At 39.9% G+C, this 15,995-nt stretch overlaps 1 protein-coding gene across 2 annotated transcripts in view; it reads left to right on the top strand.

The window, feature by feature from the left end:
- Sfl (N-deacetylase and N-sulfotransferase sfl) overlaps positions 1 to 15,995 on the top strand; it is a 371,012-nt gene that overhangs the window by 197,355 nt on the left and 157,662 nt on the right. Inside the window, exon 1 of one of the 2 annotated variants that reach the window (XM_072002118.1) lies at positions 11,151 to 11,951. The exons of the other annotated variant lie outside the window; for it this stretch is intronic. The gene's annotated coding sequence lies outside the window, so the exon portion shown is untranslated. Of the gene's footprint in view, positions 1 to 11,150; positions 11,952 to 15,995 lie in introns of those variants that run through there. 2 annotated transcript variants of the gene reach the window in all.

Below are 15,995 nucleotides of genomic sequence, written 5' to 3' on the forward strand. Positions count from 1 at the left end.
TTTTAAAAATTAACTCCATATCTCGTCAAGTTACAATTTATGCTACCACATTTCAAGCATAACAAGAAGAATAAGAAGAACTCCAGATTTTGTGAGTGATAATTAGCGTGGATGACAAATGCGTGATCGAAAACCACGCGGATGTTCCTGCTATAACGGGAGAAGAAGAAATTTCTATGTATACGTGAGATCTGATTGCACATAGCAAATATATATGTATATGTGTGCGATTAGTTCAAGTCTAACGTGAATCATTGGAAAGTTAAGAGAAAAGTCGTAAATTATTATCGAGCCACGAGTTGTTGAAGGATCGTTGAAGTATCGAGAATTAGCCTCAGCCAGGAAGTTCAAAAGAACCAAGTTACAGAATGAAATTATTACACCTGAGAAGTAAAAACGTGTCTGCAACGGAGTAGTTTCGCGGAACGATTCATCTCGATCGACGAACAGGTTACCGCAAGCGACTGCTACCGGTTGAACAAGCGCAATCGAACCGACTTCGCTTCGTCAACCGAAGTCGAACGTAATTGTCGATGTTCTTCACACCGTGCCGATACTTCCGAGCGCGACTTTCGACCTGCAGCCTAATTGAAGTCGGCAACGCCGAGTCCTTTTATTATGGCGAACAAAAGGCGCGAGCGGCGAGCAGTCACAAAGCGCGGAACTCATTACGAGCGGAGCCGGGGCGAGTAAGTCAGCCGCCAGCTACGCGGTGGCGGCGCGAAACCTTGATGAGAAATTCCGGAATGGAAACGATCGACTCCGCGGAAAAGTCGTTCGTTCCAAGGCGTGGAATCGGGGGGAGAAACCGGTAGAAAGGGCGGCAACGAAGGGAAATAAAAGCGAATCGCGCAAAGGAAAACACCGAGAAGATTTAAAGGATGGGAAGGTTTTAAAGTCCGCTACGACGCGAACGATACTATGAACTGGAAGAACGTTGACGACAATGGGAACATTGATTGTTGGGTTCGATACGGAGAGAATAGGATGTACTATACTTTACATGTTACACCTAAATTTATTTTATTATGAAATGGATTATATAATGTTGAAATGAATATTTTTATTTTAATTAGGATAATCGGATGCAGCAGATTTTAAATTGCCGTACGACGTAAAAGTACGACGGGGTGCAAAGCTTATAAAAGAGTGTCATATTTATGTTACAAATATTATTCTTTAGAAAATATCTTGAATTTTATAATTTTTTACATCATTTCACTGTAAACCTGACCAATAAACCCGAGGAACTAAATAATTTATTCTTCTGAAACATACAACACTAATCACGAACATAGGTGAAGCAAGGCTACTAAGCACGCGCTTGTACTTACGTTACGCGCGAAAATTTCAAAGGGTGATGTTCCGTGGTTTCCGGCTGCGCGGCAACCCTACAAAGTTTCATAATGGAGGAACTAGAAGAGCCGTGAGTTTCTGTGCTCGTGATTCGCAGTAGCTCTCCGCTCGTCGATTGCTTTAAAATTGGAAACTCGTAAATTCGATGCGAGCGTTTTACACATCCCTTCTGCAACGGCCTCGTTCGTGCGGTTTTTCGCGCATTTCGAGTTGCACGTTCCGCTCGTCGATACGGTAACTTTTAACCCGAATTTGTAGTTTGTCCGAGAACTCGCGGGGATTTTTCAATGACGGTCGTTCCCCAGAGAACTGAGCGTTCGTTAGAATGGGGCATTGTGCTTTCATTACCCTGTATAAAGGTATTATTTTATGAATCTTTGAAGGGAATACAATTGAGGCAGACATACGATTTATCTAATTTTAAGAAGACACTCTTTTCAAAATACTGTACTATGGGTTATGGTGTATTTGAAAGACGTTGGCAACTTACTCCTGCGACAATTTTTACGTCAAAATACAAGGATATATGAAAAATGTTTAATTTCATTGAAATCCACTGATAGTCCACTGTTATCTACAATTGCTTATTTTTCATATTTATAGGATATGTCATATGCTCGAACCAATCGATTGATCGATGCGTAAAACACCTATAACATACGTTAAGAATAACACCAACATGTTGGACACGGAATTTTAAGAACACATGCACATACACGGTATTATATATGTAGAGGTTTATGTGTAGAGGATGGTTGGTCGGTGAGGTTTAATGGACGAGATTGCTCGTTGCTGAAACCGTCGAATATTCGATAATATTCGCAAAGACGCTCGTACTAGCCGATTCGCTAAGACAGTGTGTAAGTCGTAAAATAGGATCGCTAATGACTCGTTAATTAGATCGCTGATAACTGGTTGATAACTGATCGACAACTGACTGTAACTCCTTTTCTTGCGATCGCGTCCGCTTATTTATACTATTATTATTATTATTTATACTATAACTCAGATTCGTCTTTGTTCGACGGTTTCATGTAACGGCGACATTGTTTTGCTCGGAGTTTATTTATTCTTACATTATGTGTATCTCAACGATCTTAATACTCCGAGGCAAAACAACAACATTATTTGAACTGTTCTCTAACTCATTTGCCGCCACATATATATAGCTATGCTTGGAACACATAAAAATTTATTGTACCATGTAACAAATATATGAACAAATCTTTTAACATGTACTTAAAAAGATTTTACGTGTATAGCTATCACATTAAACCGCAACCTCCTTAAAGAAGAGAGGATAATGAAATTCCTCCAGTAAAACAAACCCACCCCTATCATCACCGACAAGTTCCTCGAAAAATCCCAGAGATCCTTTATCCTTCAAACGAACTCGTATTGTTTACGAACGTCTCGACTATTCGCGCCGCGAAAGAGGGTAACTACCCCTCAAAAGCTATCCTCCGGCCGCGGTGGCCTTCGCATTATTTACGCCTGGCTCGTGGGTCGAGAGGGACCGCCGGATATACTACTTTCGGAACTTGAACGAACTTCTGACGGAAACCACGATGGCCGCGGCAAACCGGAAATTTATGGATTTTGTTCTGCCTTTCGGGCTTCTTCCAGTTAGGTTAGGTATTTTGATTTATACCGTAACCGTGACGATATCGGAGGACGAGATGCTTGTCGAGAGGTCAGTTTCATCAATTTCACGATGGAACCGTATCCCGAGCCGCTCGCTTGTTTGCCCAATCGATTAACTCCGCGAAATAAAAGGCAGAAAAATGGCATGAATTTATAAACTTTGGATATTAATGCAAATTTATATTTTCACGAACGTAATTAAAGAAACGAAGGCTACTTACAAATTTGTTTCATCTACTAAATATAATAAAGAGCACCGTGTTCTTTATATATTTTTGCGTATCATGCGCATTTTTGTATCTTTTGTATGTCCCATAAATGCACAAGGATCCGCATCGATCAAGTGATTCCGCGTTAAAATTTCAAAAATTTCAAAAAGCGAACCTTGGCCTGTGAGCGGCTCCTTCGTCTCAAAAACATTCTGTGCTTCTCTCATTCCTATCTGATGCTGCAGCATCGAAAATCTATCGCGAAGGAAAGAAGCTTACGACGAACGTGGTACGGTAATGCATGAGAAATTCGTTTTATAATAGAAGTCGTTAGCACGGCATATCGACGTGTATCCGCTTCAAGGGAACGTAGGCACCTCCGTCTTCCTGTTTCGGAGAAACGTTGCAGAGGAACGTTATTCGAGAACACGAGGTTGAGTCAATTTTGTATCGGAAACAACCGAGACACGGGATCGCTGGTGTCGTGCGAAGAGACCGGACGAGAAATTGTTCGAGTTTATGATACATGGATATAACTCTTCGGGGTTGTAATACAATCACGTCGGATATCCTTACTCTTCGTTTTCATCGACGTTAATGATGGGAACAATTTAGGGATGACAGAGAACGAATCCCACGGAATAAAGGTGGATATTCCTCGATCTTGGAATATTACAGCGAGTATTACATTTTCCAGTAGTTTTGTTTTAGTTATTTTGTAGAAACAATGAAATACTGTGTTATTTATATTCCCCGATCAGTTTTTAGTACCAGGTAACTGAAGTATTCAAGTATTTTGTGATGGATTTAAACTTGTTTTGTATGATTGTTACGTCCGCAAAGTTATGCTGTTCAAGTATCTAAATTCTATTTTTACTCCATAAGAATAGCGTACAGAATCTTCATATCACAATTTAAAAATTCTTCAATTTGTTCATAAACGTGGAGTACCACCGAGATGACTGAGATTGATTTTTCTTATTTATATTTGTCTATAAATTATTTCTCATTGAAAGTTATTATTCACTTGACTAAAAAATCTGCTATGATCGTCTTCGACATACGAACCATCCTAGAATAATAAGTACTAGTGTGATTCTGTATAGATACATTGTTATAGGCTTTAATAAATGTACGATAATTACTATAATGACAGCATAAATATACATTTACATATAATTTTTTTTATTAACATTATTTTTATTGGAACATTTCCGCGTCCATAAAAACCACTGCAATCTACGCACCGAGAATACTTAGACATTAAGCGCTTTACAAGGGACGGTTTAATCGCAATTTCATCAGGGGATCGGCTTTATCCAGCAGGAAATTTCCCTGTTTACATCGATACCAAGTAAACTCGGTTCAGTTCGTTGGCTCGTACCAACGAGAACTCCTCTTTCTCTTCAGGCGTCTCAACTAAATATCTCGTTAACGAAGGTAACCCTGCACGCCGTAATCGATAAATGTCTAAACGATTGAAACCGACGATTCACGGAGCTTACAGGCTATCCTTCCCAGTCTTAAAGGACTCGTCCACCAGTTTCTTACGCCATTTCCAACGTAACGAACCTCGATCCTTTTCCGTCTATATATTTCGACTTACCTTCTCACTGTGATACTCGCGAATTTTGTCGTACGCGGGCTTAATTAAAGCGACTGCTAACTAGCATAATGTATATCCAGCTTCCAATAACCAAGCAATATTTTCCTTCCTAGTCTTAAACTGAAATTACCGACGGTTAAAGTATACAGTTTATATCGAAAAAATTAAAATGCTAAGCATATGGCAAAGTTTATAATACAATAAGAAATATAAGCTCTTTTATCTATTGATATATTTTACGAAAAATCATTCAGATATCTAAAAATGTACCGCGGTGAATCTATAAAATTTCTATGGAAAATTACGAAATAGTAATTTTGACCATATCGTAGTGCTAGGATTAAAGGACTCGTTCACTAATATCCTAGCCCATTTCCAACGTAACGAACCTCAACTCAATCCTCTTCCATCTACACATTTCGATTTATCTTGTCACTGTGATACTCGCGAGTTCCGTGGTATTTGTGCTTAATTAAAGCGACTGCTAACTAACATAATCTATAACCAGCTCCCAATAACCAAACGATATCTATCCTTCCTAATCTTAACCTATTACTACAAACAACTACAGTATACAACTTGTATCACAGAAATTAAAGCGCAAGGAATAGGATTAAGTCTATACCACAGTAAAGAAACATATTTCATTCGCGTATTTTACGAAAAATCGTTCAAAACTCTAGAAACTCTCCATTGAAGATCTATAAAATTTCTATGAAAAAATTACGAATTGATAGTTTTGACCACTCTAGCAATTCTGGTGTTAGAGGACCCCACCCAGTTCGCCAGTATCATAACATTTCTAACGTAACGAACCTCAATTCTATCTACATGTTTCAATTCACCTTGTCACCGTGATACTCGCGAGTTTCGTCGCGCGTGCAACTTAATTAAATCGACTGCTAACTAACATAATGTATATCTAGCTTCCAATAACCAAACAGTGTCTAGAAGTTCAGGGTAATTAGTTAATGTACCATTGGTCGACGAATTCGCTGACGATCGTGTCTGCACCGCGTGCAGAAACATGTTGGATAGACAAGGTTAATTTCCAGCGGAGGCATTCGAGTTCGTTAATAAATCAGACAGCATCGGCCCACCGTAGACGTACAAACATCCCCGCGATGCTGCTTAATCGATACCCGGCTTAATGACTGCGATGCGTTTCGGCTGATGGCCCGGATTCGACGCGAGACGTCGCCTAATCTAAGCGGAGCCGTTTAAACGGCGCGGTGAACGCTGATCGACGGCCGCTTAAGGAGTCGTGATTTCTGATAGATTTGCTAAATTGCAAGCAATTCGGGCGTAGATGCTCGTCAAGCTTGCGAGTCTCTCGATGCCGCACGCAGCGCAACTTGCAAACTATCGAACCAAGTTTTGCTGTCACACATCGTCTCGTATCGGTTGATCGATAAGTAATTGCGGATTAAGGATCAAGTTAATTTTAGAGAAACTTTTCGTTTCGAGTGTTACGAACGAAGGATAATGATTGTAATAACTTGTGGACGATACCATAAATTGTATATTTAATTGAGAAACTTTGGATTTGAAAAAAAATGTACAGCAAATAAGATCGTTTTACAATTTTCAAATATAAACTACATAAATGTCACGAATGGAACGAAATGAATTACTGATTACGAATATTTGAACGACATTCTATATATATGTATATAGATTGATGTGAACTGCAAATTTCTTGATTAAACCCCGGAACGCAGAGAAGCAAAGACCATTGAAATCTGAAAATACGTAATGAAATTTAAGCAACGCGGACGATTAACGGAAGAATTTATAGTGGTTGATGTTGCCGAATAAAAAAAAGAGAGATTTGCTAGATTGCGTTTTACGCCGATACTACTAGCAGAGATTTTAACGGTGCTTTATATCAAAATGTATGTACAATGTACACAGCACCGTTCGATACAAGAATTGCATCCGATACCGGTCGAATATCTGTAATCTCTGGTGAATATACTGCATGGTTTTCGTTCTTTCCGAGTTATGTAACCGAGCTGCGTTATCAGTTCCTCTAAACATATTATTCATTAGAACATCGATGAAAATGTTGATTCGCCATAACACTCGTAGCACAATGCAACAGAAAGCTTAATAAAGAGGGCTACGGAAGTAAACCGATATTAGAAGCATAATTCACCGTGTAATGTTGACCCCATGTGGTTAAACGTTAACGTACTCCCAGCAGTATACTTTTGCTAACGGCACCGTTGGTATAGTTCTAAATATTAGTTTCCAACTCGTTTTGTCGAGTACAATGTATCGGTAGGGGATAAAAGGATGAAAATGAAAATCAAACGGTGTTCTTGCATTTACGGTGCGTGCACGATGCGTTCGGGTGCAACAAGGGGAAATGTCTTTGATAACGTGGAAAGAGGGAAATATCTCTAATTAAGCATGATTGACGGGCAATTTATTTTGTTTGTAGAATTCGAGGCTGCGCCGTCAATCACGCCGCGTGTAACAGTCGCCTTTATTTTACTGTGAAACACCACGCCACCGATCAATATTACGAAGGGTATGTTCATTGTTAGACGGTCTGTGGGTCTTGTATCGCGTCAAAGGGCGCATTTAATTAGCACCTATCGCGCCCTTCGATGCGTCAGATCTCACCATGGTCGTTTGATCACACAATCGCGATACTCACACTGACTGGAACACGTTCAACGACGAAGTATGTAATTGTTTCAACTACAGACGGTAGTGGTTAAGCGTTGACAAAAATCGTTGCGATGAAAGTGATCAGAATTTACGAAAGATAAAATGGTTAAGTGATGCATGTCCGCTATAGGAATTCATTTTTGCCTGTGTATTTATTTATCGACTTTTGCGCCTTTCCTGCATTTCTAATCTTACTTCGTCAATATAAAGATCAGAAGAGCAAATCGAAAGTAAATAACATGAATGTATCGCGTGATCGACGAATGAAAGATAAGAAATTGTAGAATTTGTGCAGATGTGGAAACGAAAGATACGAGTATGAAGAGAATGCAACGGAAAGTATATGCAGAGTAGAACGTATGCATGCAAACAAAATCAATATTAACATTGCAATTATCGAAGTAGATAAAATAATCAATTGCTAACTTTTAGTAGGAATTGGAAGAATACAGTCTTTCGAATTTGAACGATTCTTTACAAAATACATAGACTTTCAATTTGATTCCTTAGGTACAAGTTATACATTATAGTCATTAATAGCTTCGGACTGTTAACATGTCATCGATTGCGCAAATGATACACAACATTATTATTAATTTTACAAATTATCAATCTCTCGTACAACTCATAATTATCAATTAACACGTCTTCCATCATGGAAACCTGTTTGATCAACTGTGAGATTTCTACATGGACGATGTGCTAATAAAGAATGTACGCTATAACGACGAATAAAAATTCCTACAAATTAGAAACTTCAACAAAGGACACCAAAACAGAAAGCGAGTCTCGTCAAAAGAATCTTTGGTCTTCCAGTTGCTCGATCGACGGTTCGAAGCGACTCAAGACGTGGGACGTCGACACCTATAAAAGAAATGACAAATAAGACGAGCTAGTCGCCTAGTGACAAAGGCGTCGCGAGGCAGTGTGTACTCGAGCTATGTGGACAGCGCGCGATCAGACCGGTTTGACGTTCTCGTGGAATACGTGGTTGAATTTCATTCTGCTACGTGACGTTTTCAGTTTCCGCCTATTGTAAGACGCGGTCGGTATCGCGTTCAAGAGGAAGAACGAACGGAAGTACGGTAACCGTTCGGATTCGTACTATTATCGGCTCGGGAATTCATGATCGTTCCATAACAGAAAATCCAACAATCGTTGGGAAAAATTTCACGTGACGATAGAAACCTCATCGACAATTTCTCTCAACTTCTTTGCTTCCCTTTTCTTTTTATTTTTTTTTTTTTTCTTTTTTGCTAAAATAAGAGAATTTGACGCTGAAAAGCTGTTTGCCATAATTTGGAATTCTTATCTCAATAATGTTTCTATTTGCGCAATATGGTAAAGCGGCGGCCAGAGAGGCGCGCCCAGAAAGTTTTCATTTCCTCCGTCGCCAAGGAGAAATACGATTGTATCTTTGAGTAGCGAGTAAAAAAGAATTTCATTTCCTCTCGTAAACCCCCCGGACAAGGAGCTCTATGATATATGCCTGTGCGCGGCGGAAACAAGTTTCTTTGAGCGAACTTGCGGTTGAATCTGGGCCAGTCGGTATCGCGTTCGGCACAGATTTCAGAAAAACGTATGTAGCAAAGGGGAGAAAGACGGATGCGTCCTTTAGAATGCTTCTTGTAGGTACAGCTCGCTACTTAACAGAGGCAAATGGAAACTCGGCATCGGTACTTCGAGATCTCTTCTTTTCTCTTTCGATTCTTATCGTTTGCTAATCTTCGTTGGAAGATTGAACAAATTAATCAAATATTTCTCATTATTAAGAAAATATGAATGTAACAAATAATGCTATACTACAAATAATAGCTTCTCAAGACCTGACTGGTATATTTAAATAAGGGTTATTTGAGATAGATTATTCAATCTTAGAGTATTTTAGATTTTAAACTTGCAAGGCAATTTTATACAATTGTTATCACGTGAAACGCAAGATACAAATCAAAATGAAATATTCTAGAATTAAATAACCGCGTTACCTACAACCTACGATACGAGAATTTCAATTGCGGACTAAATACCATTTAAACCAACCACTTGCAATATTCCGCAATCGAACATTCATTTATTCAAGGAAACACAATTTACCCTTTATTTAAAGCCCCTTTCCAAAGAATCGAGGCATCGTTCGAGCCCATTTCAATTTTAATATCATCCCTCTGGCAGTACCGCGATCGCGAAACCGATACCGCGGCGGCATTCAACGAAAATAATTCGACGAGTCCATTCCGTAGCGCGGTAACTCACATCCAGCTAGTGGCGTAGAAGGGTGAAGAAAGGAGGCGAGGATGGCTCGAGTTCGCCGAGTCTCTCGGCTGCGCGCCGACGTTTCTCCGTCTGTAAAACGTAAACGACGAAGGTTACGAGGGTGGAGGCGACGTGGAACGCGTCTGGCCGCGAAAGAAACGCAAGAAGAACGAGAGAGAGGTCGAGGTTTCGGCGAACATCTGCCAAGCAGGCTGATTTCCAACCGGTGATAAGACCTCGAAATGCAGAGGAGCCGGCACAGAACCGCGCCGGAATTCATTAGTTAACCCCGCTCCAGAAGCGCCATTTTCCATGGACTCGTTTCGCGGTGCGAAGCTCGCGAGGCCACTGTGCACCGCGCTGGGAATTGTATCGTTGAAGAATTCAGCGATGGGATCGGAGGATGAAGGGTTGCTCCGGTTTCGAATGGAAAAGGGAAAAATGTTTTCTAAGGACGACCCGAGGGGATGGAGTGGTTCGGGGCGTGCAAGAGCACGGTCTCAGAGGAAGCTGCGGATACGCGGAGACTTCCAGTGTATCTTCTTCGAAAGTGTAATCAATTGTCTGTGACTGGATGCATAGCAATTTGTCGCGTGAAAGATGCATGTGAATCGGCACGTTAGTTTATTCTCAAGTAAATATCGCTTATCTTAACAAAAATAAGAAATGAATGGAAAGGCTGTTGCTCATATAGAACCAGTTACACCTTTCGCAAATGGAGTTCACTCGAACCCCGATAAAGAAATAAATACGATAACATTGATACCTTTGCTGTTACACTATATGTATGATACTTTATATAACGTACGACTTTACCGGTAACAGAACAGGATATTCAACTCCTTGTCACGCGTGTCGGTGATCTGTCGCTGATCGAATTCTTGAACGCTTTCAAAGTAACTCAACCGAAGGTGCTTAGCGGTTGTATATCTGGCAGCGATTTCTTAACGAGATGCTGCTTCGTTCATCCTTCACGTACGAGATGTTCGGTATTCGCGAGGCACCCAATCGGTTCGCCGTGAGTGCAAGCGCGTAGTACATCAATATGAGAATCGCGAGAAGATGCGTTTGGGCGCGACCGCGTGCCGCGACTGATGCACTGCGCATGCGCCGCATTCTCTTTCCATCCATCTCTCTCTTATACGTGGCGTGTGCGTGCTTCTCTTCCTCGCGTTGACTCTCTTTCACTGCTTGGGCAGACGTTTGGTGGGGATAGGTAGCTCGGTTGAAGTTCGCGAGGTGACGCAAGAGGCGCGCCACACGACAAAGTAGTGGGGCGGGAAGGGTCGTAGGGACGAGAGGAGAAACGCGTGGAACTCGTAGAGAGGGAAGGGACGAGAGTCCGGCGGTCGAGTGAAGCAGTAGGAGGGGGACCCCGCTTGTCGGGCGATGCCACTCAACTGAATCCCCGCTCTGTCCTCGCGGCAGTCTGACGCCGGTCGCGCAGTCAGCATGGCTGGATTTTCTCGTAGTTTTTCGCCGGTTCTACCGAGCTAGAGACGAGCGCAGTCGGTCGTGTTCTCGCGTCGCGGTGGTGCATGCTGTCTGAGTGTCGTCGTCAGAACCATTTGAAACTAATCGCGAGGCCAAGTGTCTGTATACGCGTGCATTTCCGAGCGAGCGAAAGAGACGCCAGATACTCGAACCTAACCTCCAAAGACAAAGATGAGCCGAGACGTAACTCTGTTCGTTTCGTGGCCGCGGTGACACAGAATCTCGTCTCTTTTCGTATCGTTTATACTCTAAACTTGTAGTAATATCGAGACGAACGTGCTTAGTTGTGTCGTTGATCGTGCGCGTATTATATACCGTGATTCTCGTCGTGATCGCGCCTAAAGTGCGTCGCGTGACAGCCGTGTGTGTCGTGCGTCTTGCAACGGAACGAGAACGGGACGCGTGGAAAGAACAGAAGGGAGCGGAAAACTACTATGCGTCCTGGCGTGAACATTTGGGTGACGTTTTTCCGTGTGAACATGTGAAAGAAACAGGTAAAGAGAGAAGAGGAAACGTAGTGAATCTGTGAAGAAAAGAAAGATCGGTGGGACGGCTTATAGGAAAACGGACATCCAGCAACGAATCTTGTCCCAATAACGAGGGAAACATTTCTTAGAAAGCTGTTTCGTTGAAGGTTACGTGTTCGTGTGTTTGGTTTGAAGTATCAACTCAGCCGCTGGCTTCTTGGAATCGACTGTTTTTCTTCACTGGTATGTCGAAATGATCTATTGTTTATCTTCTGTCCCTGTTAACTAACGAGAGCAAAAAATCAAAATAACAGTATCAATAGGAAATTTCCGTGTTGTCGCATGACGGAATGAAACTCGTGTAGAGATGTCTCTACATGAAGCGTCTGGCCGTCGGCGTAATTCTCGCCTGGCAAAAAGAGACGAGAGCCATGTGTGTACGTCGGCTCGGCCAGAGTGTAAACAAGCGCGGTCCTTTTAAATGCCTACATATCGCGCTCTGTTGTTATCTGTCTGACGCAATTTCGTCCCGCTTTCCTCACTGAAATTTATTCCTGGAATTATGAATGCGTATAGTATCGAGCAGTTGGTAGCTAGTCTCCGCGATCGTTTGAATATTCCCGGGCTTAACTCTTCGCGGTTGCCATTCGACGTTTTGTTTCAAGTGGTTCATACACAATAAGCTATTTGCGACGCTTGGTTATATAATACGTGTGTGCGTTTCAGTATCTTCGTTAGCTATATATTAGATTAATATATTCGCTACTGTTATCGCAGATGGTATATCGACTGAGTTGTTTAAGCAATGCTACGTGCAAACAGAATAGTTGCATTTTGATTTTTGCGCGTTTCGATAAAATGATTTGGAAAAGTATTTTCTATCCATTCACTGTATGTGTTAGAACGAATACCATCGCTTAAGATTAAAACATTTTGATGGAAAAATTTTAACAATTGATGATGTTGATTTGTAGCATAAACGACTATCTTCTACTTGTTAAAAGCGAAAACAATCGAATTACGTAAAATATCGAGCTTTATTAATTAATAAAATAAATTAATATTAATTAACTTTATAAGTTGGACAGTAAAGAAAAATATGTCGAATCTTACAATTTTTAAATAATTTCCTTTGAATTTTTTGCAATAAAAAGCTTACGGAGTTTCAGAAATTTGCGAAAGAGTTAATTAGTCCGATTTCTGAGAGGTTCAGATATTCCTGTAGAAAATATGTGACATCTTACGATATTTTATGTACAGTACGAAATGTTTTAATTGGATTTTTAAATCAAAATTTTTATTCCAAATACGATGATACTATTATATTCAAAAAATATATTTCCATATCATATGATTCTCGTTCTAGAGGTACATTTTGACATATATATGTTACATTTAACCGTAGTATAACAAAATGTGCTACCGGAAAATCTAGTTAAAACGCATTTACTTTAAATGCGGAAAAATGTTAATCCATTTTCAGAATATCTGAATTAGTGAACGTAGTACATTCAGATTCGATTAATTAAATGGTACGTATAGTTCTGAGCTGTTATTTTCCGTTTCTATTACGTAAAATCACAGTTATAGTAAATATTTTCAACAGGAAACTTTCTTTATAGAAGAGCGCTCTAACTGATAACAATAATTTTAATCCTATCAAAAATGTCTTTCTATGAAATGTATCTAATCGTAAATTATTTGTCTATCGTAAAAGTGAATGACGACTTAGAGAAGATTAGCGAACATTACACTAATACCATTCACCAAATGTATATATATGTATATGTTATATTTAATATTTGAAGGTTTTAAACTGAATATAATTTTTTCGCAAATGAAAAATAACTCCATATATGGAGTTTGTTCCATTCTAATTAGAACAGAGAAACCTTGAAGACCATAATGCGACACTTGTACATTACATGATCACATTACGTGCTTGGTATATACAATCGGTTACTTGGAGATGATGTCACGTGATGACGGAACTAGCATGAAAAGTAATTGCATCTCGATGCATTAGTCTCTTTAAAATTACGTACAGATAATGTGTATAGATATTCGACTATTCGCAGAAAAATACGTCAGTGAAGAAAATGATAATGCCACGCATGTGTCGTGTGGTCACGTGATTATCGTTGCCTTCTTGTAGATAGAACCTATCGGTCGAATTACGAAGTTACACATAGTTCTCGAGCTCGTAGAATTCCTACATGTTGTTGAAACACGAAGGTATGAAATGTAAGACTCTTATAGACGAATAAGTAACATTTTTTGTTCATATTCAGATTGAAATTTCGTTTAACTATTTCTATTATATGTTTGGTATATGTTATGCTGTATATAGCGTATATGGCGTTCAATTATTATGTGGAAAATTGAAACAAACGTTTCGGGAGAAATGGAATCATGATAGCTATAACGAAATTTAAAATTGAAGTGTTTCATTTTCAAATAATGAAATTTGTTATTCGTAGTAAAAGGCATTTCGCGATAACTTTTGCAGAGCTTATGAAATTGAAGATTTATTGAAGCACAGATATGATTATACAGCAGTGATCATCTATTAAAAAAACCTAGCGATATAAAGAGTAGATAATATTATATATGTGTGTTCGTTCAACCCATTAGTTTATCTGTGAATAATTATCATTCTCTTCCACGTTGGACCATATCTTTCCAGTGCATTAAAATACCTACATAAATTCCATTGCAACAATAAAAAAAAAAAACTTTCAGAAAGAATCACTTATCAAAGTAATCGATAACTTCCTAGTCATCTTGTTAATAAAATTGGTCTTGTTAATAAAATTCGAGATTCCAACTTTTACCCTAATTTCTATGTGCGAATTTCGTGTTTGATGGCTCCTTAAATACTTCCTGAATTCGAGCAGGCACAACTCGCGTTTCCTAGTCATTAAAGAAACTTGCACACATTAAATCCTGAAACTACCGGTTCGTTTTACCGCCCACTTGTTATACGCCTAGGCAATGAAAGACTAAAAACGTTTTCAAACATTTCAAGCATTCCGAGGAAAGAAAGCCGTGTGACATGGAAATTTAAAGTTTTATGGAAAATCGAATTCACCTGTTTCTTTTATCGCTCAGGGAATACGAAAACCTATTTCCACGTATCGTGGTAACCGTTCTCTTCCCTTTCTTGAAACTAAGAATACCTTTCCAGAGACAAGAAAAATGTCCTGGATAACCTGTCCTTTAACTCCTGTGTAAGATGCGATTTTTACTTTTAAACCAAAACAGTATAATCTCGTTATCTCTTTGCTCGTTATCTCTACATAAAGAACTAAATTACGTATTATAACGGTGCATCGGACGAGCTGTAGTTATTAAATCTCCGACCGATCTCTCGTGTTCGAACATCGTAGACCCATTAAAGGACGAGCTCCTTAAAAAACAAAGAGGAAAAAAAAAGGAAAAATATACCGGAGCGATGTTCCACGTAACACGGTTCAATTGAACGTAATAACGCGATATTCGAGCCATTATCCGTTGGAAACACGGATATTAATTTCGTTATTAGACCCTTTGCCTGGCCTCTCTTTCTCTCGTTCTCTAGATTGTTACTACGTTTTTAAAGCCAGGTGTTTTCTTCTCTTTCTTCTTTTCTTCTTTCGTTTTTGTTGCTGACCGAGATGTCCGTTCATTAAACGGGAAACGGTTTTACGGTGGCTGTTTCGTATTTTGCATAGAAAAATAGGATGAAGAGGGGCCTTTGAACGTCAAGATTAAAGAGTTTTGTTGCATTCGTTGCTGAGACCCGTAATAGGTTCCATTTACGAGTGTCGTGAGACGCTGCGTTGCAACGCGAAAATGACAATCTGAATGCGAAATTAGGCGCGCGACGCTTTAATGCGGGACACACGCTAAGTCTTTGGCTATGAAAGATGCATCAGAAGAAGCCAACGCAGAAAACTCCAGAGAGAGAAAGAGAAAGAGAGAGAGAGAGAGAGACATGTAGACAGAGAGTATGTAGACGTAGAATATGTGCGCGAGTGGCGATCTTCTATTTCTTTTATGGAAGGAAAAATCGTGGAAAAATCGACGAGATGTTCGTGGAAGCTTCTTTGGCCTTTTGTTAGCTCGAGTGTGTCTGAGGAGCGTGTCGAAGTTTACGCTCAGGTTGCCAGTCGATTTTTGTTACGCTAGTCGTAGCCGGTCGCTGTGTGCTGCATCGTCGAGACACACGACAATGCAGAAGTGTGTTTTCAGGTGTCGTTTGTTTAAGTTACACAGCTCTTAGCTGTTGATCTAACTGCGAGAAGC

Source organism: Bombus fervidus, chromosome 4 (genome assembly GCF_041682495.2).
Source record: "Bombus fervidus isolate BK054 chromosome 4, iyBomFerv1, whole genome shotgun sequence".
Lineage (NCBI taxonomy): Eukaryota > Metazoa > Arthropoda > Insecta > Hymenoptera > Apidae > Bombus > Bombus fervidus.